This window comes from Cimex lectularius, unplaced genomic scaffold, assembly GCF_000648675.2.
Source record: "Cimex lectularius strain Harlan isolate CLEC.00 unplaced genomic scaffold, Clec_2.1 scaffold339, whole genome shotgun sequence".
Lineage (NCBI taxonomy): Eukaryota > Metazoa > Arthropoda > Insecta > Hemiptera > Cimicidae > Cimex > Cimex lectularius.
In genome coordinates this window covers 305,023-332,184 of record NW_019393118.1, presented here as the reverse complement: position 1 = coordinate 332,184, position 27,162 = coordinate 305,023, and the positions used below count along the sequence as shown (strand labels likewise).

At 37.4% G+C, this 27,162-nt stretch overlaps 1 long non-coding RNA gene across 1 annotated transcript in view; it reads left to right on the top strand.

Annotated features, from left to right (window-relative positions):
* Positions 1-4,838: 4,838 nt before the first annotated feature.
* Positions 4,839-27,162, top strand: part of LOC112128106 — a 138,619-nt gene continuing 116,295 nt past the window's right edge. Inside the window, exon 1 of the long non-coding RNA XR_002910865.1 lies at positions 4,839-4,919. This is a non-coding gene — a long non-coding RNA (uncharacterized LOC112128106). The remainder of the gene's footprint in view (positions 4,920-27,162) is intronic.

The following is a 27,162-nucleotide window of genomic DNA, read 5'->3' as shown; positions in this document are numbered from 1 at the left end:
TAAGAAGAGTGATAAATAAAATAAAGGTGTTTTATTATAAATGATATTTTATGTTTCAATATTGATGGATAACAGTAAAAACTGTTCACATTATAGGCTGATTTAGCTTGCGTTGGGTTGGTCCCACGTTGGGCCTTTTACAAATGGAGCCCAGAAAATATATTGAAATAAGCGCAACCAGAGTTTGTTATATATCTTACGCAAGTTCGTGATAAATACTGGGCCATGATAAGGTCTGCGTATGACGCTGGAAATTTACATAATCGCTGTATGACAAAGCGTGAGAAATATATTTTCAAAATCGTAGATACTTGTTAGATTAAGGAGAAGGGAAAGAGAGTGAGTAAAAGGGGAAGAAAGAGGGGAGAGAAACAGAGACACACTGACATGAACACAGATCGGGAAAGGATGAAAGAAAGATACACAGTTATAAGTAGAAGAGACGGTCAGTTTTGAGAGATACTGAAGAGGGAGCTAAAGTTCATACTTTAAAATGAGAAATAGAGAGACTGAGAGAAAGAAAGAGATTTCTTTTTTTTTACGATGGATACCATGACCAGGAGATGTTCCCCTGAGCACTACAGCCGTACAAGTTATTCTACTTTATCGCTGGCTCCATTTTTTTTGGAGGGGGGCTCGCAACATAAATGTGAATTTGAGCCCCCGGTGTGCCGGTGTTCTTCCATCGAAGAAACTCATTTTTGAAGGGGGTTGGAACCAAATTCACGGTCGCGGAGATCTGATCCCGTTCCTCCCATTGATGAGTGCCATGTCGATTTCTTTCAATTGCGGCCACCGGTCCCCTTAGGCGTCAGAAAAAGTCCAGAGGCGACGGTGCGGATCGAACCCATGACCGCAGGATCTACTGGCCGAGAGTCTGACACCTTAACCACTCGGCTACCGCGGTCCCTCTAAGAATGAGATAATAAAAAGCTCAGTAGAAACAAAAGTGAAAAATGACAATAATTATCAGATTTTTTTAATACAATGGATACCATGACCTGGAGATGTTCCCCTGAGCACTACAGCCGTACAGGTTATTGTACTTTATCGCTGGCTCCATTTTTTTTGGAGGGGTGCTTGCAACACGAGTGTGAATTTCAGCCTCCAGTGTTCTTCCATTGAAGAAACTCTTGTTTGAAGGGGGTTGGGACCCAATTTTGGGTCGCTGAGATCTGATAACGCTCCTTCCATTGATGAGTGCCGTGTCGATTTCTTTCAATTGCGGCCACTGGTCCCCGTAGGCGTCAGAAAAAAGTACAGAAGCGATTGTGGGGATGGAACCAACGACGGGGATCTACTAGCCGAGAGTGTAACGCCTTAACCACTCGGATACTGTAGCCCCTCCTATCAGAACGTTAGAGGGAGCGAGAAAGAGTGAGAGGGGGAGACAGACAGACATAGAGAAAGAGAGAGAAAATATTGAATCAAGGTGGGATAGCAAAACCAACACATTAAGGCAATAAGATAGAACAAACAACCATAGAACTACAAGCGAACCTCGGCAGATCCCAATCTGCAACGTCTGCATTGACTCGTCGGTCGAACAATAATCGATAATCGAAGTAAGGAATAAAGTGAAAACGAAGTATATCTATCCTTTTGTCTTATCCCAACCCTTCCATTCAAGCACTCTATACTATCTCCTCCACGTCAACTTAAAAGACGCTCGTCCAGATATCTTCGTCAAGAGGAAGACAGATGGCTACATAGATAATAAATAGAGTATTTATGAGAAAGGGGGATAGAGAGAGAGAAAGATTGCAGTATGCAATTAATATTTATTATTAAAGTATAAAACATAGAGGTAGTCAGGTTTTGTGAGAATTGAAATAGATAGATATAGAGAGATAAAGAGTGAGAGAGAGAGTGAGAAAGAGAGAGAAAGTGAGAAGCAAATAAGTACGTTGGTAAAAACTTAGAATAATAAACGAAAGAGTGAGAGAACAGGAATAAGATAAAGAGAAGAGAAGAGGAATGTTTTCCATGTTCAGGGGATCCTTCAATATAACTTTTATGAACGTCGAGGATGATAGTAATATGCAAATATGTGCTGAAACGTATATGCAGTACTTACAATTCGCTATCATTCTGGCCTTGACAAAAGTTTAAAGTTTTAGTGTGGGTAGGTCAGACGTATAGAGTAAGTAAGCAGAGGAGGAGGATGATGGCCTGTCGGACGTGTGCTAGAATATAATAAACAGGAAATATTCAAGTTTATGGGATGTTTAGAAGTGATGACCGGTGAAATCTTAGCATAAGGTTCCTAGTTTATTTAAAATTTCCTTCCAAAGGAAACCGTACAAGGGGTTAGAGCCTATAACCTGCTCGTAATGGTACGAACATGGCTTCCGTTCATAAAATATGACCGAAATATATTTTTCTTGTTATGTATTTAGTTTGAGCATATGCCTCCGGAATCTGCAGTGTCGACTTAGCGTCCTACTATCATTCTACTAACACGGCGTAAGTTTAGCAGTACTGGCGTCGGTTTCTTCGATGACCCTTAAGTGAACTGTTTCACCTCTATACCCATTGAACCAAAGACTTATTCTTAACCAATTTTCTGATGGATTTGTTGTAATTGGAAATTAGGTACGCTGCAAAAGGGTTTGGGGCAGGTAGGTGTCTTATTTCCATAGATACTAGCTCCTCCGTCTTGGAGCCATCTGTGTACTAGATAAAGTCGGCATTAACTGAATTCCGTTTTTCCTAGTTGCTATATCTTGTATTTTATCTGCATGAAGTTTCTCCCGAAGCTTTAATGACTCCTTTTCCGATATAGAGTAGTGTGTGAATTAAGCCTCTAGCGCCCGTTGATCTATCGGTAATAAATTCAGAAGTAAGTTTCTGAGGCTAGTTTCTGAGCAGTACCGAGGATCCTGTCTTCAACTCTGCCTTCGCTACCAAACCACCACAGGTTATCATAGGTTTTACAACGCTGTGTATAACTAAACCATAAGTCGTTGAATTTAGCCCTCAGCTTTTCCTACAAAGGCGTTTACATCTACCAACCACTGAATAGTGACGGTAGCCTCTCCCTGGATGAAGATGTGTAGTGGTGGTAGATTCAGGACGACTTCAAGGGTAACTATGTGGGCCATCATCTTTTTCCAGTAATGTCCAGGCAGGCTAGTTTCTGAGCAGTACAGAGGATCTTGTTTTCAACTCTGCCTTCGCTACCAAACCACCGCAGGTTATCATAGGTTTTACAACGCTGTGTATACCAGCCCCTGAATAGTGACTGTAGCCTCTCCCTGGATGAAGATGTGTAGTGGTGGTAGATTCAGGACGACTTCAAGGGCAACTTTGTGGCCATCTGCTTTTTCCAGTAATGTCCAGGCACGCAGGTTTCTGAGCAGTACTGATGATCCTGTCTTCAACTCTGCCTTCGCTACCAAACCACCGCAGGTTATCATAGGTTTTACAGCGCTGTGTATAACCATAAGTCGTTTAATTTAGTCCTCGGCTTTTCCTACAAAGGCGTTTACATCTACCAGCCCCCTGAATAGTGACTCTAGCCTCTCCCTGGATGAAGATGTGTAGTGGGAGTGGATTCAGGACGACTTCCAAGGTAGCTTTGTGGGTCATCCTCTTTTTCCAGTAATTTCCAGGCAGGCTAGTTTCTGAGCAGTACAGAGGATCTTGTCTTCAACTTTGCCTTCGCTACCAAACCACCGCAGGTTATCATAGGTTTTACAACGCTGTGTATACCAGCCCCTGAATAGTGACTCTAGCCTCTCCCTGGATGAAGATGTGTAGTGGGAGTGGATTCAGGACGACTTCCAAGGTAGCTTTGTGGGTCATACTCTTTTTCCAGTAATTTCCAGGTTGGCTAGTCTCTGGGCAGTACTGAGGATTCCGTCTTCAGCTATGGTCTACCAAACTACTGCAGGTCATAGGTTTTGCAACGCCGTGTATAGCCATAAGATGTTGTATTTCCTCAGCTTCTCCTACAAAGGCATTTACATCTACCAGCCTCTGAAGAGAGACCTCTCCCTTATCAAGATAATTAGTAATCGTAGATTCAGACGACTCCCAGGGCAGTTGTATGATGTTCCTCATTGCTCCAGCAATGGCCGAGACACTTTAGCCTCTGCGAGTACTATGATTCAGGCTCATCTCAGTGGTTATATCCAACATACCACCCTAGGTTATCGTTGATCTTATAATTACTGTGTCCATAAGGATATCTTGGATATCCGCTCATTGTGTGATTTTATTCAGTTGCTGATTCGAAGAAGGTCTTTGGTCAATGATGATGCGTAGGTTTTCATTTCTATAAAGAAGGACATAGTGCCCTTTTCTTGGTACAATAATAAAACCATGATGGTCTATGTTGGAGTGCTTGCCGAATTGGTTGATGTATGAATTAGGCTCGTAAACCTCAAGTTAGACCAAAAAAGTTCTAGGTATTTATACTTGTTTTCTAGGGAAACTACTCTGCTTAGTCGGTCCTTTTATCTCCATATGATCCAATGGGTTCCCCAATCAGGAGAGAGAGCTTTTGAGCTCTTAAATCTTCGAATCCAGCTGTCCTGAGTTCGAACTCAACTTACAAATGGGCAGTTATTTCAAAAACACCGGCACCCTGAATGACCTCTACTGTTGCAAACTCCCGTTTAAAAAGCTTTAGACGTTGTCTTTCTCCACCTATTGTTATAAGTGAACACATCGCAAGGGGGGAAAAAGCCGTGGAGTCTGAAATACACTTCATAGTATAAAGATTGAGCCAAGTGTAGGAATTTTGGAGAGGTGGGGCGACCCCTGCCGCCTCTTTATCCCTTCTCCGCCCCCTTCGAGCCCTTCGAACGCCGCCCCCTTCAGTACAGTATGTGCCACGTTAGTGAATATACATAAGCCCTCAGATTCAATTTTCATTCACTGCGTCCTGTAAGGAAACAGCAGGGGAAAAAGCCGTAAGTTCGACTCATCTAACAATTGTATGGTCTATTTTAAAGAAGGACGTAGCATTTAAATCGGTTCTAACATCGATAGAATTTGTTCAAATTTCTCTGTTGAACACACGTGACTCTAAAACTTAATATTCTCGTGTTTTATATTACATAATTTTTTTAGTGTTTATATCTGAGTATTTATTATCGAAATTGTAAAAGGAAAAAATGAAGAAAGAAAACGATAAACTAGAGGAAAAACATAATCTAGATATGACATTTAGCTAAAATTACTTCCAGGACTGGCTATAACTATGTAGCACACAATAAAAGATATTTAAAAAAAATCAAACTTAATGATGATAAGTACAAAGTAATAAGTAATTTTATTAACGAGTTCAGAAAGATAGAAGGGTAAGTAAATAAACATCATACATTACCATTTCCTAAACAACACGTTGTTTCTGTCAAGCGTTTTGACATTTAACAACCATCAATTGCGGTCAAATTCCTTTTATTCGGGCAGTTTTTATTAACAGAAGCCAGAATGATAGCGGAATGAAACTGGATATACTTCAATATCCGTTTCATCTCGACATCATTCCATCCTCCATAAATACAATGACGGATTAAATTCGGTTTGGTATTTTTCCAGGATTTATCTGCACTTAGTGGCGAAGGTACGTATAAAGTAAAAAGTTAAAAAAATTCAAATGTACGTGTGTCGTACTGTAAGGGTTGTTGAAAATTTTATTATTTGTACTCTTTTAATTTCCGGTCGCCCTGGTTATGGCCATTATCATCTCAGTGCGGTCATGGTTTATAAATAGTGCCTGGATTGATGATGGGGTGCTAAAGAATGTTTAATTTTCAATACGTAAAAAGCATAGGTAGATCACTGAGGTCTGTTACATAAGTTTCACAACATGGCTAACCTACATTTTTGCTTACCTAGTTAATTAACTAAAATTTGTTAATAGGTCAAAGCTTACAACGGTTTTAGCTTTAAGAGTATTCTTGTTTAGAAGGTCCAGATTTTTAAAAGTTGGATTATTTTGCCTGTACGATAAATTGTTTAACCCATTGCACTTGCGTACCTTTTGGATATGGAGGCTAAAATGATAGCGGGATGTAAGTAAATATACCCCGAATATAAATCACATTCTGCTATCATTCCGATTTCTACGAACAAACTTTTTTTATCCGACTTAACTTTTTGTACCCAGTCACTTCCCGAACTTTCTGTTTCTGGGCCTGCTTAGCTTCAAGATAGTTCTCCTTCAGCACAGCTAACGATTTTTTTAAGTAGCCATGGATGGTTTTACCTGTACGACACGTTTTATTGTTTAAGGCGTTGTACTCACGTACCGTTTGATTAAGGAGGGTAAAATAATAGTGAGATGTAAGTAAATGGACATCAATTTATGTCACATTCTGGCTGTGTTTTTTATCCGGCTTTCCTTTCTTAACACCGAGTCGCTTCTCCAAAAGTCAATGCTTACCATGATTTCTAGGCCTGCTTAGTTAGAATATGCTCCTTCTTTTACAGGTTTGTCCCGGTTTTGCAAGTTTCCATGGATGATTTTGCTTGTCTGACATGTTCCATTATTGAACATACGTGGTGATACGTTACATCCTGCTATCGTCCTACCATCCGTGTATAAAAGATGACTTTTTATCGTGCTTAGAACGGCTGACTTAACATTTTTCTTATTCAGTTACTTTCCAAAAAAGTCAATGATTTCGGTTTCTGGGCTGCTAGATGCGTTTTCTTTAGCATGATTCCCGGCTTTTTCCATGAGTTATTTTGCCTGTTCATAATTACCGACTTGTGATCGGGTGCCTTCTGTACACGGACGCCAGAATGATAGCACAATGTAAGTAAATATACGTCAGCAAAGTTACTTTCTGCTGTTTCTGAGCGTGTTTATCTAAAAGACGGTTCTGTTTTTAGAAGTTTGTCTTTTCGCATTTGCTTGTTATTATTCTGGCATCCATTTATAAATTTTTTTTTATCCGGCTTAGGGTAAAATAAATATTGATAATTAAACCTGCTTAAAAGAACCATCAAGGTAAACGTGCTCAGAAACCGAGGTAAGCATTTATTTTTTTGTAAGTTTGCCAATCGTATTAAGCCGGTAAAAAGTCGTATTTTATAAATGATACTGGAATGTTAGCAAGATGTAACGCACGTTGGCATATATTTACCTACATCGAGCTATAATTCAGCCCTTTGTTTACAAAAAATAAGCCATCGTATTTAGTCAAATGATGGTTTCGTACAGGCAAAAACATCCTTGGAAACGCATATTAATAACTCATTATGAGTGAAACCATTTAATAAATTGTTAAATTAATTTTAATCTACTATGAAATTTCTCGTTGTTTTGGTGAATTTTCTTTCAAACCATCATAATTAAATATTTTTGATTAAAACTCATGATTTTGTGAACTCGTTTAATTTGGTTTACGTTAAAATAAGTATGTTTTAATTAATATAATGATAAAAATGTATGTAGTTTGAAATAAATAACAAAATACTAGTGTCGGTTTTTTTTTGTCCTTGGGTGTATTCCTTGGATAAAGCATCTGCCATCGTCTTGACATAAAACCAAGCTTTTATTTAAAACAATTAATATTTAACTTTTTAATCAAATTTATTGTTTCATCAAAGAGAAAAAATTAAAAACCCAATTAAGTCACTCGGCAAGTGGCTCTGGAAGGATGAAATTGAACTGAATTTATTTAGTATTGATCTTAACCGGGTAAAAGGATTCGTGCCACTTTGTGAAGTTCAACAAGTTATTAATTTTGTGTTTATAATTTAAGTCAACTAATAATGTTTTTATTTAGTTATTATGGGAAATAAACAAGTAAACCTTTTATTTTCTTTGAGTTTATATGGCTCGCCAGCGTTTATGTAAACGCCATGTTCGATCCAGGTTTAATCTAGATGTTTTCATGGTTTACATTAAAATAAATATTTTGTAATTAATATAACGATAAAAATGCATATAATTTGGAATAAACAACAAAATCCAAGTGTCCGTTTTTTGTCTTAGAGGGCAAACTGCTGACCTCTTTTTATGTAAACGCACTGTGCGATCTACATCCGACCTAAAGAACGGAGTTTTAATAGTGATGTTTTGTCGCTAATCTTAGACCTTAACAGGGAATTAATTAATTTCCTCTTGCTCTATGGACACCGATGGATAAATAGCGGGTAGGGCCCACGCCAAAATGTCGTTTAGTACTATTTAATCTACTGTTAAGCCTTTAGCACTTCCATCCGTCTCTGCCTTTACGCATGAAAAATTGACGCGATTTACTTTGAAAAAACCGCCCCATTGTATTGATGATTGCAGTCTGTTTTGGCCAATACACGTTGCCAATAAAACATTTTGCTGAAAGGATTTCCAATTTTCAAAATCGATCCGACGATTCTATTGCATTATTATGAGATAAAACTGTAGAATAAAAAACGTCGCATTTGTGTTGTAAAACATAAAACATTTATACCATGGATCAAATTGTACACAGGCTGGTTTAAGTGAGATTAATGGGTTATAAATAAATTACCTTTTTTGATGCCCGAATCAATGGTGTGATATATTCACCTGGCGTGTTTCCAATTTTTTGTTTTAAATATATATTATTTCCTTTTAGCCTTTGTACATGGAGGTCTTAGATCATCCTATTTTTGCTGGTTTTGTTTGTCAGATACTTTTTACCTAGTAAACTTGATTTTTATCAATGTAACGCAGAATGGTAGGAGGATGTAACGTAAATTCGCGTATATTTGCTTTCATTCCGCTATCATTCTGGCTTCCGTTTATGAAAGATACGCGATCACAATTGGTTAAATGATAAAACTTGTGGGACTGGCAAAACACCCATGCAAACAAAAACCAACAAACCTGCTAAACAAGTCGTTTTCTTCATGGTACGCCCCCAAAATCTATGGTAAGCAAGGTCACTTAAATAAATTTTGGGCAAGATAAACCTTAATTTTTATGGATGAGAAATTGACGGGATTTACTTTCAAAAACTGCCCCAGTAGTTGATTGCAGTCTGTTTTGACCAATCCCAATGCAAAGACATTTGGCTGAAAGGATTTCCAATTTTCAAAATCGATCCGACGTTTCTTTACGAAAAAAAAAAACTTCAATTTACGTTATAAAATGCTGTATTTGTTTCGTTAAACATGAACCATTTACTACCGTCTTGTTTTCGTGAGATTAATGGGTTTTAAGTAAATTACTTTTTTATCCTCGAATCAATGCTGTGATATATTCACCTGTCGTGTTTCTATTTTTTTTTCGTTCGGAACCTTGTACATTGTTGGTCATCGTGGTATGCCTTACCTTGGTGGTTTTGTCTGTTAGACGCGTTTTAACACAGTACTTGACAACGTTGGGACTGAATCTTTCTTCAAGGAAATTAGAGATCGCCTGTAAAAAACATTAAATATGTCAATGTGTAGGTATATGTTAGATTGTTTTGCCCTGATGACGCCCATAAAATAGGTCGAAAGCTTGGAATTAACATCTGAGTTTGCTTTGTTATTTACGACGTATCTTGATCCAGAGTGTGGCAAGATAATCTGTAAAACAGGAGTTCTAAGCCACCTAAAAAATCCTCTTTCAGTTTCAGGATGGTTTTGTTTGTCCGGCAGTTTTCGTCATTTGACTATGATCGCTTATTTATGCTAAGCGAAGTTCTGAATAGCTCGTAAGTACACGTCAAGATTTATAACACGTAGGTATCATTTTTGCATCGGTTAATAAAGGGCCACTTGTTATCAAGCTTAAATCCTCTTGCTAAGGTTTATCTTGCCCAAAATTTATTTATAAGTGATCATACTTACCATAATTTTTGGCGGCGTAGCATGAAGTAAACTTCTTGTTTAGCAGGTTTGTTGGTTTTTGGTTACATGGATGTTTTGCCAGTCTCACAAGTTTTATCATTTAACCAATTGTGATCGCGTATCTTTCGTAAACGGAGGCCAAAACGATAGCGGAATGAAAGCAAATATACGCTAATGTACGTTACGTCCTGCTATCATTCTGCTTACAGCAAAAAAAGTTTACTAGCTAAAAAGCATGTGACAAACGAAACCAGCGAAAATAGGATGACGTAACATTGTACAAAGGCTAAAAGGAAATAATATATATTTAAAACAAAAAATTGGAAACACGCCAGGTGAATATATCACACCATTGATTCGGGCATCAAAAAAGGTAATTTATTTATAACCCATTAATCTTACTTAAACCAGCCTGTGTACAATTTGATCCATGGTATAAATGTTTTATGTTTTACAACACAAATGCGACGTTTTATATTCTACAGTTTTGTCTGATAATAATGCAATACACTCATCGGATCGATTTTGAAAATTGGAAATCCTTTCAGCAAAATGTTTCATTGGTCAAAACAGACCGCAATCAACTACTGGGGCGGTTTTGTCAAAGTAAATCGCGTCAATTTCTCATCCGTAAAAGCAGAGACGGATGAAAGTACTAAAGGCTTAACAGTAGATTAAATAGTACTAAACGACATTTTGGCGTGGGCCCAACCCGCTATTTATCCATCGGTGTCCATAGACCGCAGACGAAATTAATTAATTCTCTGTTAAGGTCTAAGAGTAGTGACAAAACATCACGATTAAACCTCGTGTCTATAGATCGCTCAGTGCGTTTACATAAAAGGAGGTCAGCAGTTTGCACTCTAAGACAAAAACCGGAAACTTGGATTTTGTTGTTTAATCCAAACTATTTTTATCGTTATATTAATTACAAAATATTTATTTTAATGTAAACCATGACAACATCTAGATTAAACCTGGATCGAACAGGGCGTTTACATAAACGCTGGCGAGCCATATAAACTCAAAGAAAAAAAAAGGGTTTACTTGTTTATTTCCCATAATAACTGAATAAAAACAATATTAGTTGATTTATATTATAAACACAAAATTAATAACTTGTTGAACTTTATAAAGTGGCACGAATCCTTTTACCGGGCTAAGATCAATACTAAATAAATTCAGTGCAATTTCATCCTTTCCAGAATCACTTGTCGAGTGAGTTAATTGGGTTTTTAATTTTTTTTGATGAAACAATAAAGTTGATTAAAAAATTAAATATTAATGAGCTATAAGACATTGATCAGATGGCTTCGTTAGAATAGCCAACTCGATCGAGTAGAAAGGCGATTATTCGAAAACCATCATGCCGCTTGTTCATATCAGTGCATGTTTGGTTTGTGGCAATCAGATGTTTGGGACGAAGACATGAAGAAAGCTTTGCTTCATGTGCCATGCATAGTCACAGCATTTTCAAAGATAGTTATAATAAGAGGTAGAACCATGTCAATGCCCATATCAAACTGATATATCATACAGATTGGATTTTTGTCAGGGCAAGGTACATTGAGGAAGTATAACGTAACTACTAACCCTAGAATGATAGCTGGGCTGTTGACTTGGACACTACATAGTCCGGTTCTTTATATACAAAATGAGTACCGAAATAGATTTATTTTATTGGAGCACTATGACAGATAATATAGATCAAAATTGGAAAATGGATATACATTGTATCGATATATCTCAATTGAATTTTAGGCTCGATATTTCTCTTTTAGAAGGTTTTAGGGCCAATAAAACAATCCAAGTAATTACAATTAATTAAGGTTTTTAGTTGAGATAAAAAAATCAATGGCACGAGCGGGATTGGAACCCACGATCATCGGCTAGATACGCCGCTTCTCTACCACTTGAGCTATCGTGACCTCGATCCCCTCGGACACTAACTTCCCATCTCAACCCCACCTTTTGAATTTTACCTCCTTTTTGCCATTTTTCAATAAAAGGAGGGAATATTCAAAAGGTGGGGTTGAGATGAGAAGTTAGTGTCCGAGAGGATCGAGGTCACGATAGCTCAAGTGGTAAAGCAGCGGCGTGTCTAGCCGAAGATCGTGGGTTCGAATCCCGTTCGTGCCATTGACTTTTTATCTCAACTAAAAACCTTAATTAATTGTAATATATTAATTGGTCAAGCGGACCACGAAATTAGTGAATCCAAGTAATTTACTCTTTTAATTACATCGATATTTTGCTCAATTAGTATACACCGTATTGATATTTATTAGAGAGTGATACTACAAGACATACAGATGGTCAATAATGTCAAAACATCTATGTTGCAAATTGATTTTTACTTGTGTATCCTATCTTGTGTATAATTAAACCACTTTTTACTTGCACTTGCTTTTGTTATGGTAAAATATCGATATATTCCATTCATTTATATCGATACTTGGCAAAAATCGATATATACTAATTGACATAATGTACCGTAACATATTATACATTGTGTTAGCGATAATGCTACGATAAGACATACAGATGGTCAATAATATCAAAACACTATGTTGCAAATCGATTTTTACTCATCTCTGTATAATTAAAGCACTTTTTACGTGATCTTCCTTTTGTTATTGTAAAATATCGACGATATATTCCATTCATTTATATCGATATTCGACAACAATCGATACACACTATTTTGATATAACCTCTATGTTGAAAATCGATTTTTACTTGTGTATCATATCTTGTATATAATTAAATCACTTTTTACGTGCACTTTTTTTTGTTATGGTAAAATATCGATATTTTCCTTTCATTTATGTCGCAATGTTCGATTTACTGTATTGTATCATGTTAGTGATGGTGGTACGATAAGACATGAAGACATATTTTATGTCAAAATACATAAAATAATAAAATATCTGAGCTTATATTAATCTGCAATCAGATATCAGATGTATCGAAACTGTAAGCAATACGGATATAATATAATATCGATTTTTTTATTCGGCATTCATCTTGTGTGGAAAGACCTGGTTGCGAATAGTCCCATTAGTCAAGGTAAGATTATAGATATTTTTCGTTCAATTATCTATATTTGGCAATAAGACATACGTATAATCAGTAATGCTGATTTATTAATATTTCAAACTCGAAAAATCGTGTTACTCTATAATTTAGAAATGATGATTGAAGTACCTATCACGCTGGTCCGAAAAGCCTCGCTAGCTTTTTCTGCTGGAGTATATATATATATATATACATATATATATATATATACTAATATTCGTCATGTTTATCCCGTACTGAGCATTTTATATTTGGAGGTCAGAATGACTTTCACACTGCTATCATTCTGAACTCCGTTCATAAAAGTCGCATTGAATCATCGACCACAACAATTAATTAAAAAACACGGGCTATAAGATAAAGAATAAATAATGTCCAACAACATTTGTAAATATGTAAATATTAGATTAAACTTACAAATATGTAATGTCAGAAAACTATCTTGTAGCGTTATTATCGATACACGGTATATCGATTTTTTTTCTTCAAAATCTGAATAAATGTACTTGTAACGGATTGTAGAGTAAAACTAACACTTGGTCGATCGTATATCTACATGTAGATTTAAGATGTTGTTGATGATGATGATCATACAATGAAGTAGGAGTTTGGTTTTCCTAAAGTACTGCTTTAGCCTTTTGTCTTATTGTTCTTTTCCTAGTTCCTTATTTCAGTTCAACTCGATCTTCTTTTAAGTAGCTGTTTGACAGTCATTATTGCAATTCATTTCTCGGGTTTTCTTTTGGTTCTCTAGGTTATATCACATTTAAGCGGTAGCTTGATGATGTTGATGAGATGCGGTTACTAGGAAGCAGAAGTTTGGTGTTACCCAAGCACTGCGCCTTTTCGCTTACTGAACTTTTTGTAGTACTTACAGTACACTTCAATGATTTTACCCTTCTTTTAAGGGATAAAAGGTCATTGGCTGTCATTCTTTTTTTCTCGGTCATCTCGGTACTTGGTTATATCTCCATTGATCGGTTCGTTAGCATTCAAATATAAAGATGGCAGTTTCTTCCTTTACATTACGTAACCTGCTGGGTCGCCATTGAATATGACCATGCAATGTAGATTTTTCAGATGTGTTAATTTTAGCGAAGGTTCTTTTTAATCATTAGCTTTCCTTCATACCTCTAAAGCTTGATCCTTTTTAAAAATATGATTCCTCTTCACATTAATTTGTTTCGCAACAATCCGGATTTCGAGCCCTTTAGCTCATCGTCAGGTTGTAGCTCATGTGGGTTTGAAGAAACCCTTCAACCTGATGATGATCTAAAGGGCTCGAAATCCGGATCGTTGCGAAAAACTTAATGTGAGTAGGAACCATCTTTTTAAAAAAAGATTGAATTCCACACTCACTCCATCAATCATAATTTCTAAAGCTTGGTTTTCTGGACCTATTCTGAGATAAAGTCTAGGTTGACTTTTTTTCAAATCCCAAGTGAAGGTTCTGGGCAAGTCTTGCAGACCTCTGCCCAGTTTGCCAACTGGTTCATTGTGTAAAAATCTTTTGTGCAGTTATGACGTTGTCAAGTTGTTTTTACGCATGGCTGCTTGGCTGTCTGTTCTTTTGAGGATTTTTATTTAACATCTTGAAAATATCAACATAGTTCGTGAAAATTTATCTTGAATGTTCTTCTATATGTGCTATATTCTATATGTTTTAACATAATAGATTTTTTTAGAAGGGGGGAACAAATATTCTTCCAATTTATACAATTTAGCCTTTATATCATGAATCTGAGACTGAGATTAAAGGTAATGTAGACTCATTAATATTTATCATTTCAGAAAATAATCTTAGGGTAAAATATGTTAATCCGAATCCTAGAACGATGTCAGTATTAAAATCTATTAAAATATTTTTTTTTTATCAGGAACACTAGTGTACACGTTAAATATAATGTCGAAATATATGTGGAGCGCTTTAATGCGACTTTTATAAACGGAGCCAAGAATGTAATATACATACACAATTCACCTACGGTCATAAAAGGGCGTTGCGGGATAGACCTGAAAAGAAATTATGGACTTTTCCTTTGCCAAAAGTTTGAACCATTTTGACATTATTTTGTTGTTATTTTTTAGTTCGATTCGGAATAATCTTGTAAGAGTTCTAAATTTATTTTAATTTTTTGGTTCTCACTTTGTTCTACTTTAAAATTACAACGTCAAAGTTGTTAAAGGGATAGGACGAAAAATGTTTAATTTGTTCTACTTGCTTTGCAATCTATACCATTTAAATTTTCCAATTATGATTTACTTACGTCTTTATTGAGGGGAGCATGGACAAAAAAAAAATATTTACAAAGTTTATGCAAATCAGGGCATCGCGCACGCGAAAGGAACAGGCCCGATCTCGTGGAAATTAGCATTTATCGGGATTTCTTTAACATCTCGTAAAATACGGGGGAAATTATGGGCGGTTTTCAATCCATTCTGGACGGTCGACACGTGTCCCAGAACCGGGAGCTGCAGAGTGCTGATCGATTAGGGAGTGAACCTGGGCCACGAAAACCTCCCTTTCCCCCGGCTTAACTTTCCCGTTTTTCGTCCTGGCCGGTACAAGCGACGCTTGATGAATAAACGGGGTGGGTGGCTGTTATGGGGCCAACTGGGCGAAATCGGTGCAATCTCGAGGGAAAAGGCATTTCCGAGATGATAGAAAACAACGATCTGTAGGACGACGCGTTCGTCCTGATGACCTCAATTGCCCACCATTGTCCAAACGACTGTTGTTTACACCTTATAAAGAAGAAGTGTCTGTAAGCTAATTTATCAAAAGCTCATTGCGAATCTGCCTTTTTTCCCATCTGTTCTATTCTCTGTAGTCATTTAACATTCTCCTCCGGTACGATGGTGCTCAGTGCCATCAATGATGAAGCTAAAGCCTACGCAATACTGTCGGGATTTCTTCCCCATTGCAGAATTTACCCCTCTTCTATCTTTAGTCCATACTCTTGTAAACATCCAACGTTTTTTTCCCGTTTTTTGCTTCCACGCTGGGTCAGCAGTGGTTCTGCTATCGCAAAATTGAATACCGATCCTATGCTTAGGCCTTGTTTATGTAAAAATATACGGCCAGAGCCTACAACATAAAATATCGTCAGTTACTTTGATAAACGGACAACTTCTTAGGCTCATAGGCATGGGAAATCCGTGCAAATGTCCATTACAAGGGCAACGAGTAGCCAAAATTTACTCCTCACTCCTATGCTCTGTAACCATATAGCATTCTCCTCCCATATGGTACTACACAGTGTCATGCACCGAACATCGAATACTGATGCTAATTTGTTGGAAGTTCTTCTCCATTGAAGAATCTTTCTCTACTTTTCATAGCCCATATCTATTCTCACTAATCATCTCCTGTATGCCAGCAATGGTATAGCTATCGTCATTTTCGACCGATCCTATCTCAGCCTTCTCCAGTGCTTTTCATATATGTAAACAGTTATGGTCACAGAACTGCACAAATTCATGGGCACCTAAGTGTGAGGTTTTAGATTGAGAAAAATGTTTTGGGTGTATCACCGGCACAAGTCATCTTCTCGAGATATGCCAGGGTGAATCTATCTTGGTTTTTGAGCTTTAATCATCCCTAGAACTTTGTTTTCTTTGCGTTCTGGGAAATTTTGTGTAGAATTTGTTTGTTTGCTGTATCCTAGTTTTAGGACATGTCGATAAATGTAGATGTAATAGTCGGGGTGTGCAATATACTTCACTCTTTAGGAGCTTTTATATCCCCCGTTCTGTGCCGCACACCGGTGAGTCCTAATTCATCAAGGAATTTGATTAGTTGGCCCGGTTTCAGTGATTGAATTTCTTCTACGGTCACAATGTACGTCCCGAAGCACTTCCTCCTGCGGGCAAATGTAGTTTGTTAGTGTCTCCTCTGCTTCTTTGCAGAATCTGCACGTGCTTGGTTTGGTTTATGCCAATCTTCTTTAGATGTCCGTTTAGTTTGCAGTTAAGAATCCTGTTAGGATTTGCAGATTTTCCTGCTTTCCTGTTACTTATTTCCTTCCGAAATTTGTTAGGAGGTTTTTGGATTGTTTGTGCCCCATGAGTGAGTTCCATTGTTCCCTCATTTTCTTTTCACCATCTGTTTAAGGTACTGAATGATAGTGTGGGTTCCTATGCCGCAGAAGGGTTCGATTCCTATCAGCGGGATAGTAGCCTTTTTGCTGGCATTCTCCTCCCACATGTCCTGGGACCCAACACAGGATGACTTTGTTGTGTATACCTAATATGTTTAATTTGGTTTTGCAGTTCAACACCATCTTTGAACTAATGATGTTTGATGGCTGTTTGGATATCTTATATGATGTGTGATTATATGCTATGTTCCTGTTTTTGTAGTTTTGATTCAAATTGAATTGAGTACATCTCTCGATTGCAAAGACCTCACCTTAGAAGGCACTGGTGTATTTTCCCTTGGGTTTTGAGCATTTGGTTCCAGCACCTCTAGGAATGGCTGTACCTTCTTGTGTTCTAGAACAAATTTGCTACCAATGTATGGTGCTCTTCTAAAGGAGGTGTTTTTCTCTCTTTCTCATTCCTTTTTGGTACATAAGTTTCTTTGGAACTTTTGATTAAATTCAAACATCCTGTTCAAATCGTCTCTTGGAACCGTATGGGTATTGGATGGTCATTCATTATTTTGTTGCTATCCATCCAGTTTAGTTTCATTCCTGTAGGAGGTTTCTCTTTAATAATACTAATAATATTTTTCTATGCTGTCCTCATTATCATGTGGTATAGGGGGATTAATCCCTTTTCCAAACCAACTGTGGGACATGTTCTCATCGCTCCCTTTATGCAGATGCATGCAAATCTCTGAATTTTTGTGAGTTCTTTTCGTTTTGTTACTTGCTCTGCTTTGTCGGCCGTATGTACGAATAAGTCTTACAATCATGGTGTACATCCAAAACAGCGTTTCCGGTCTACATCTCCAGTTTTCTTCTCTATTCTTCTGCACACCATGCTCGTGTCGCCTTCATGATTGTGAACCGATATGTTCCTTAAATGTCAGTGTTTTATCTATTGAGATGCCCAGATATTTGACTTTTTTAATTCCTTTCACAGTATTATTCGATTACAACAACAACTAGAAGAGATGACAGTACCCCTTCTTGTAGACATCCTTTGGTTGTGCTGACTGGTGTAGTGTCTCTTCCAAATCTTGATCCAGCATTTCTGGTTCTTAAAATTTATCCAATCCATCCAGATGTGGTCTGATCTAAGATCTCTAGGAAGACCTTCATTGATGCATGAGATGCAGATTGCTATTTCCTTTACTTCTAGTGATTCCCGCTGGTCACAAGTTAACCGTTTCAGAGCAGAATCTGTTGATCTTCTTGCTCCGTATGCATGTTAACTGTGATGTTGTGGTTTGTCTACCAGCACTTTTTGTCCATCAGCTTCCATTGGTCTGTAGGATTTGGGTAGTGTACTCTTTTCCCTATTTTCGATATGCCCTACGCCATGTCTGTGGTATATAGCCTAATGCTAGGCTACTTCTATCCATAATATGACCCGTATTGGAATTATTATTCCTACTACTTTTTGTAACAGGAAGGGAAGAATCTCATCCATTCCTGGCGCTTTACACCGGCGGAAAGTGTTGATTGCCCAGAGGATCCTGGGCATATTTCAGCTGGTTTCTTCCAGTTTTCTTCCTTGTGTTTATATGCTGTCATATTTTCCAGAGAAGGACCTGACTTTGCTTCTGTGATCAACCAATAAAAGCCAGGTTACTATGAAGATGTCTAAAACCACTTCAAAATATCGCATTAGTTTATGATCCACTTAGCCAAGGACTGTTTATATTTGCACCTCTTATTATCGTACTACCAAAAACTTGATAAAATTTACCATTCTTGACATAATTATCAAACAAAAAGCTCATCTTACGAGCACACGCTTTTAATTAGTAACTTTATATTGCCGTCCGCTAATTAGCTTTGAACGGGATAGGATCTAGAGCGAGAGAGAGTGAGAGAGAGAGAGAGAGAGAGAGAGGGAGAGAGAGAGAGAGAGAAAGCGAATCTGGAAATAAAATCAATTCTCAGCAGTCGAGGGATTATAAAAAGCGTGCCTGCGAATGACAGACCCCTCCGGGCACGTCCAAAATTCAACCTAATTGGGGCACGCGGTATGATTAAAAACCCTCGAGGACTCTGGCTATCTATTGCATTAATTATCTAAGAGTAACAACCCTCCGAAAAAAAAAGCGAAATAATTAATAAAACTGGTTGAAATCTCAAACGTTTGCCTATTTTGTACCATTCGACGAAACCCTCCGTGATAACTTCTCGATAATTCAGTACGAATATCCTCCTTCAAGCAGGAAGTATGTGTTTCCAATTTAATTTATTCCTTGTATGCTCACTAGTTGTCGGACAAATAAATAATTCTTTCTAATTATGATAACTTGAGCTCAATTGAACAATCATTGATTTTGTGTTAGGTTAAGTAGTTTAGGGTTGTGGTTGGGTTAGGGTTAAAATTAAGGTAAGGACTTAAGTTACATGACGATATAATACATTATTTATAATTACATTGTTAAAGTATTGCCAATCACCATCGATAACATCCAAGAAGTTTCTTTATCGAAACTTCGAGAGATCTCAGTGGTTTAGGGTCACCGGAAGTCTCGAGAGGAGGTCACCGCTATAGACGATCGTTTTATTGCTCTTACCGCACTTCGGAACCGTCATTTAACGGATTCCTCGATAGGTAGTCAATTCCAAACGGTTCATAATGTAGGGTGAGTTCTAAAACAGTCATCAGAAAGCTTCAAGAGAATTGCCTATCCTTCAGATGCGCCGCATCGGGTTCTCTCTTTACTGAGAGCAATCAAGTAAAAAGGCGACTATTCGCAAATCAGCATTTCCCTTGGACTCTTGTATAACTGTTATTGGTGTAGCTTTATCACAAAAAATATCGATACTTACTGTATTTTTAAGCAATCTTTCGATGATTTCCATAAAGGGAGGTAATACATAAAAAATATCGGCCTAAGAAAATCGATACATCAAACATGCACAAAATTAAATGAAAATATATCGAACTTTCAGGCTATCAGTTAGCCATATTAGTGATAAGTTTCGATGCTTTTTATATCATATAGTAATATATCGTTATACATACTTAATAAATAAATGTGGGCAACTTACTTGGAACTTGATTGTCAAAATTATCGATTATTTCGCGTATATCGATATTTCGAATTTATTTTTTTTAAAGCCCATTTGTAAGCATTCAGGATCGCTAGATTCGAACCGTGGTCCTTTACCTTACCGTTATTAGCATCGCGTCTACGTCTTAACCTGTGCTGCCACAGACACCCCTTAAAAAAGTTATTTTTGTGTTCTTTCGTAGTCTGATATCCAAAAATATCATACTTTATATTATATAGTAAATATCGATGTTAATTACAAACAAAAATCGTTATATTGCTTTCAATAATCGGTATACTCGTTTAAATATAGATATTTTCTTCCAAATATCCAGCCACAATAAAGCCACGTGCCGATACATAGAACATACGCGTATATTGATTTTTTGCTCTTATGTGATAATGATGAAGCTTATAGTCAAACAATATCAATATTTTGTATATTGTAGAGTAAAACATCTATATTGAATAACCCGGAGGAATATCGAGTACCCTTGGGTGAGTGTATGACGTCTAGAGTGTAAAAGTAAGTTATCAGCGAGAATGAAGTGGGTTCGACCCCCCACGAGGGATATCGAGTACTCTGGTTGAGTAATTGAGACGTTTATCTTACGTTTAACTTTCTATCGGGTGTAATTTTTAGCTAAATTTATTGGAACGAATTTATTAGCGTGAAAGGAAGAGTTTTTTTTAACGACCCGAGTGTTGTAGGGGAGTGAATTTAAACAGATATTTCAAGAAGACAAAAAATCTCCACTTGTAATATAATTTGATTTGTAAATATTTTTATGTATTAATCAAAGTTTCACTTGTTTAAACATTTAACAATTCAGTCTTTGTCTAAAAAATTAAAAAAATGTAAATTGCCAAGGAAGAGGAAAAATGAAAAACAAAACAAAAACGGTTAGAGAAAATTAGTTTTAATTTTATTTTAGAATTTCAATTAACATTTCGATATCGCGTATTTTCTCCTCTTGCCTCAATTACATCTCGAAGACGCCTCGAGAAACTTTCCGTCAGGAAATGTGTCTTTGCTGGTAACCCAATTCTTCACGAAAAGTCCTTCCAAGATTGTGGAGTGTATCACGAAGTGATGGACGTGCTCTTATTCATCTTTTGAGGTTATCCCGTAAATGTTGGATGGGGTTCAAGTCAGGAGAACGAGCTGATTTTTTGCTGTTGAAAATACTTCGTACTGCCGCTGATTTCATACAGGATTGGGAAGGCATGATGTTCCAAAATTTCAACCACGTAGCAAGTGGCCATCAAAGACCCTCCACGAACAACAACCAACTCTGTGCAACTCTCCATTGAAATTCCCGCCCATCACTGAGCTACGATGAAAAGGTTAGCTCTGGGAAAAATTACAGGCTTCGTACTTTTCATTTCACCTTGTCCACACTCTTTCATGCACATCTGAAGATTCTAGGGCAAATCTACACTTACCTATAAAAAGTACAGAAGACCAATCGTCCAAAGACCAATGGTTGTGTTCTCGAGCAAATGCGAGCCGTGCAACTCCGTGTGTTTGATCAATTCAGGTCCTCTTTCGGGGCGAAAAGCCATCAGTCCATACTGATTTAATCTTCTTCGCGCTGTGCGTTCTGAAATTTGGACACCTCAAACTTCCTGAAGCTGGTGAATCGCTTGACCAACAGTAGGGTCCAATTTCGCAAAATTCTCAGTAAAAAACGGTCATCTTGAAGTTCTTTACCCTAGGCCGTCCAGAACCGGGCCTTCTATGGTAGAACCCAGTTTCTCGAAAACGTCTATCGACGGCTCGCATGGTTACGTAGGGAACTCCGATGGCAATGGCCGCATTCCTGATAGAACGTCTATCATCAATAAGTTTCACACCTCGCGCAACATCCTCAGCACTAAATGGAATTTTTTAGTTGAAAAATTGACATTAAAAAAACAAATATGAAAACTAAACAGTTTATTGCTTCAGAATTCAAATGAGACTGAATAAACATTTTAAATTCCGTAAAAAGTACACATTGAAAAATCCTTTATACTTGTTCTGGATTAAGAATTAAGTGTGTTTACCTCTAACTGATATTCCCAATTTAAAACATAGCATATACAAATATTTATTGGTAAAAACAATGAGACAAATTAAGGGAAAGAATTGTATTTTTGTATCGAGAAAATGAAAAAATATCAATTGGGCTATTTATATATATATAATGTTTTGTTTTGTGTCTATTCTCTAGTTGACAACTTATAGGTAGTATGAACGTATATGATACTTCATATCGTAGCAATATTGCTAAGAAGATCGATACATCGAAATACACCATATGAAAAAGCGTATATTGATACTATTATCAAGTATCGATTTATTCTTGACCACTTTAGTAATTAATTTTGGTTCTTTGTATATCATTTAGCCTTGTGTAGATATATTTAAATATTAAATAGCGAACTGAAATTTAAACAAGTATTTATTATGGTGCATATATCGATATTTCAATTGTATCTGTAATTTATATATTCTTTCCTAGTCTTATCAAAATGGTGTGGTGATTAGTGACCGTTAATCGATATTTATTTAGAAATCGTGAGATGCGGTCTGGTGTGATGTAGGTTTCAGAAAAACATTTTCTTTATCGTGTCAACGTTTCGATCTTTATTGAGATCATCTTCAGGGCTCAAAGTGTTTGTCTTCTGTGTAATTGTGCCATTCTTGCATATCGTATCGAGAGTGCCCACACAACACGCAAGAATGGCACAATTACACAGAAGACAAACACTTTGAGCTCTGAAGATGATCTCAATAAAGATCGAAACGTTGGCACGATAAAGAAAATGTTTTTCTGAAACCTACATCACACCAGACCGCATCTCACGATTTCTAAATACTTATCAAAAATATCGAAAAGTCTTTAATTATTTAACAAAATATCGGTATTATATAACTGAGTAAATTGGTATATTCTTTTATTCTCCTACTCTCTTTCAGAAGTGAAAGTGGGAATCAAAACAATCCAAAAGTCATAAAAATAGCGTTCGCCTAATGGAAATGGTCGAGTTGAAGTAAAAGTTTTCAAAGTCAGGGATTGATTCTTAGCAGACAACTAATTCTTGCAGTCACGAACCTTCCCCCGCGAGTGCGGCCGAGGCGGCTTTTGATTGACGAAGTATTTCAACTCTCCGTTCAACTTGCAGCCTGTGTTAAGATTAATCAATAACAGACAGCGTGGTACTTGTCTTTAAAGGCCCCCTCGAGCTTAACTCCGTGAAAACAATTTCCTCCAAATACGCCGCCGCCTTGTCAACTCGGCGAAACACAATCGCAACCATGGGTACTTCATTTAAGCCGAAATGTACTACAGAACGTTCAAGATGTGTTAAGCAGTCTCAAGGCATTTTCAATTTATGTAACTGAATAATTTAATATAACATTTAAAAAAGAATAGTCTTATTTGCCAGAATTTGTTTTTTCTTGTCCTCGTAAGTGTTAAATTTTTAAAAGTCCAATGCTTTGACGACAGAATCACAACTGTTTTGTCCTTACAAGAAAATAATCGTTTTCACGTGTGAAAAGAAGTGATGAAGTCGTGTAGAAAATTGTATGGAAAGAGAAAAGCGAAATATGCAAATGGAAAAAAGGGATAAGAAAAAGGGGGTTCGCTCGTCTGATAGGGCTGACGATCTTGAAAGAGGGCTAAGGACGAATGAAGAAGGTACCTTGACGTCGTCTCAAGACAGGACAATTACCCCAGGATTTGTCTGAAATGTCAGAACCCCTACAACGCCATCCATTGTTACCGACGAAGAGAAACCACATGGGAAATTTCAGGCACTTCATTATTTATATTTCACTCCACGGTTGTTTTTATTTTGCCCGATGTCGCGGCTTTTAAATTTAAATATCTCTGCTTTTCTAGAGGCGGGAGAAAGCAAAAAAAAGTCCTGTCCCTATTTCGATTATGCGTCACAGACTTTGAAAATATGGCAGAATCCTTAGAAAATATTAAAATAAAAGGTAAAAAACAGTATTGTAGGTATATAATAGCACTACAGGGGGCGTCGATGGCAGCAACGGTTTAGGCGTTGACACGGCGCTCATCAGTGTAAGGTAAAGGTCCCGGGTTCGAATCCAGCTGCCGTGCATTCAAACCCGACGTTCTTACAAATGGGTTATTTCAAAAACACCGGCACCCCGAGGGTTGATATAACCTCTGCTGTTGCGAATTCTAAAAAAGGGGATGGTTTGAATGGACGCCAGAACAGCAGCTCATAACTGAGGGAGGAGATACTAGGCATGCCAGTCGATGCCACTACTCCAACATACAACTCCACCTACAATCACTTCATCTTACGCCAGAAAGGGCCAAAGGAATACCTCCGAAGGCCAATTTCTAGTGGAACGGTCGGCTCAAAGACGCACGAGAGCCGAGTCCTCGGGATAAATTCGAAGACTGAACTGACTTTCAACATAGGTAAATACTCTAGTTTCCCAGTGTCATGGCATTGAACACTGCGCTATAGAAATAAAAAGGATTGGAACACAGGAAGACGGACATTTGACAGTCAGGCGACACTTGAGGCCTTGCGAAGCAAAGGCAACAAGCGTGTGTAATTCTTGGCATAAATCAACGACATCAGTGACTTGACCCTTGGATATGGGCCTGGGCATTCGGGTTATAGAGGCAATGGGAAAGTGGACTATGTTGGTCAAAAAAGGAATGAATTCTTGAATTGATTGGCCAGCTCTTTTTTTAGATCTGCTATCTAGATTCAAGGAACGGCATCGGGACGATTGCTTACTCCGAGCTCAGTCCTCGCTCAACTTTTTCTTATTCGAAGACTTGTCTCGCCCTCACACCTTATTTAATCTACAGAGAGAAAAACTTAATTTCCTTTCTTTCAAACTATGGCTACTAAAAAACCGTTGCGAGGCCCTTAACTTGAACTCTGCACTTTGGTTGAGGGGCAAGGAGGGGTTAGGTGCCCTTTGTACTTTTCAATCTGTAGAAACAACACTGCATTTTATGGCCGAATGTACAATATTGGGCGAGATCAGGTTGTTGCACTTGGGATCTTTTACCTTCTCTAGAAGCACTCTGTTAAATCTGTTGGATGGCCCAGATCCACGGGTGCTTACGCAGTACGTCCGCCACGCCTGGAAATATAGATTAGACCTAAATATGGAATTCAGTTTATGACCCCTCCAATTCATTCATTCATTTTCCTTTATATATTATATGACTTTATTAAAACTTTGGTTTAATAATTAAACTTAAACTTTCTCTCTCTGTAGATTTTTAATCAAGTCATAAAGTCACTGTTATTTTTAAAAAAATTCTTTTTCTCTTAACAACGACCTCCGGCAGACGGACTGTGATCTAGGCCTGTACTATGCTTTGCTAATAATCATTGTTATACTCGTAGAAATAAAAAGCATACATAAAAAAATTCTTGAATCCAATATGAATACATTAGTATGATGTAACAAACATTCGTCCATAAGAACTTTTGAAAAGATGGACCTGATACCATCATCCAACGGTAAATGTTTTTCACAAAATGGAAAAGGCCAAACAAATTAAACAGTCTATAGTAAAGTTTCAAGAAATTTGAAACCTAGAATGCTTTGAGTTTTACGCTCGAGAACATGTCAATAAGATTTGCATGATAAAGGTTATAGGTCATTATATAGATTTCATTCTAATCCAGGTGGTGTCTTTTATGGATAACGTGTTTTATGGTCTCCAAGGATTCCATTACTCATTAGACTAGTTAGAAGTGTATCCTTTTTCGGGTGGTCTGTCTGCAATTGTCTTTAATCAAATGTCCTCAACTAATAATTATCATATGGTCTTCCATATACGGTATCCGCATCACCAAGCAACCAAACCTATCACATAATTTCTAATTCAATAATTTCGTGGTCTGCTTGACCAATTAATATATTACAATTAATTAAGGTTTTTAGTTGAGATAAAAAAGTCAATGGTACGAGCGGGATTCGAACCCACGATCTTCGGCTTGATACGCAGCTGCTCTACCACTTGAGCTATGGTGACTTGAACCCCTCGGACACTAACTTCCCATCTCAACCGCACCTTTTGAATTTTCCCTCCTTTTTGCCATTTTTCAAATGTCGTTTAATAGGGTTGGATTATCGACGACAAATGAAATGGCCACGGAAAGCTTTAGTGAAGTATACTTCATTTTTAATCATTAAATTCACTAATTAGGTAGACGAAAATCTACTCAGACACGCGTATCAAGCCGAAGATTGTGGGTTCGAATCCCGATCGTGCCAATGACTTTTTTATCTCAACTAAAAACCTTAATTAATTGTAATGTATTAATTGGTTAAGCGGACCACGAAATTAGTGAATTTAATGATTAAAAATGAAGTATACTTCACTAAAGCTCTCCGTGGCCATTTCATTTGTCGTCGAGAATCCAACCCGATCACACGACATTTGAAAAATGGTAAAAAGGAGGGAAATTTCGAAAGGTGGGGTTGAGATGGGAAGTTAACGTGTCCGAGTGGATCGAGGTCACGATAGCTCAAGTGGTAGAGCAGCGGCGTATCAAGCCGAAGATCGTGGGTTCGAATCCCGCTCGTGCCATTGTATTTTTATCTCAACTAAAAACCTTAATTAATTGTACTATCACACAATGTCGGAACACCTCGAACGTTTGAAATTAAATTGCTATAGGTTCCATCCTGGTTAGTTTATGGAGTCTTACCCGATGTATCGTCACTAAGGCCTGGTCTGGAGACAGTTTTCCAGGTTCCTAGTTGTGAATTATAACACGTGATAACAGCCTTCACATTGGGACTGATGATAACCTTCCTGCCTACTTCATCCGAAAGCAAAACCAAATTTTAGCATATGCTCAGAATATTAATAGTCCTCTGATCTAAATAGTCTGCGGGGCGAGGTGCACCGCATTTCCGCATAAACAAGTCGTGTACTTGAAGTTTACCGGAGGATCTACGGAAGAGGTCAACACAGAGAAAAAATGTGTGGTGATTAGTGACCGTTAATCGATATTTATTTAGAAATCATGAGATGCGGTCTGGTGTGATGTAGGTTTCAGAAAAACATTTTCTTTATCGTGCCAACGTTTCGATCTTTATTGAGATCATCTTCAGGGCTCAAAGTGTTTGT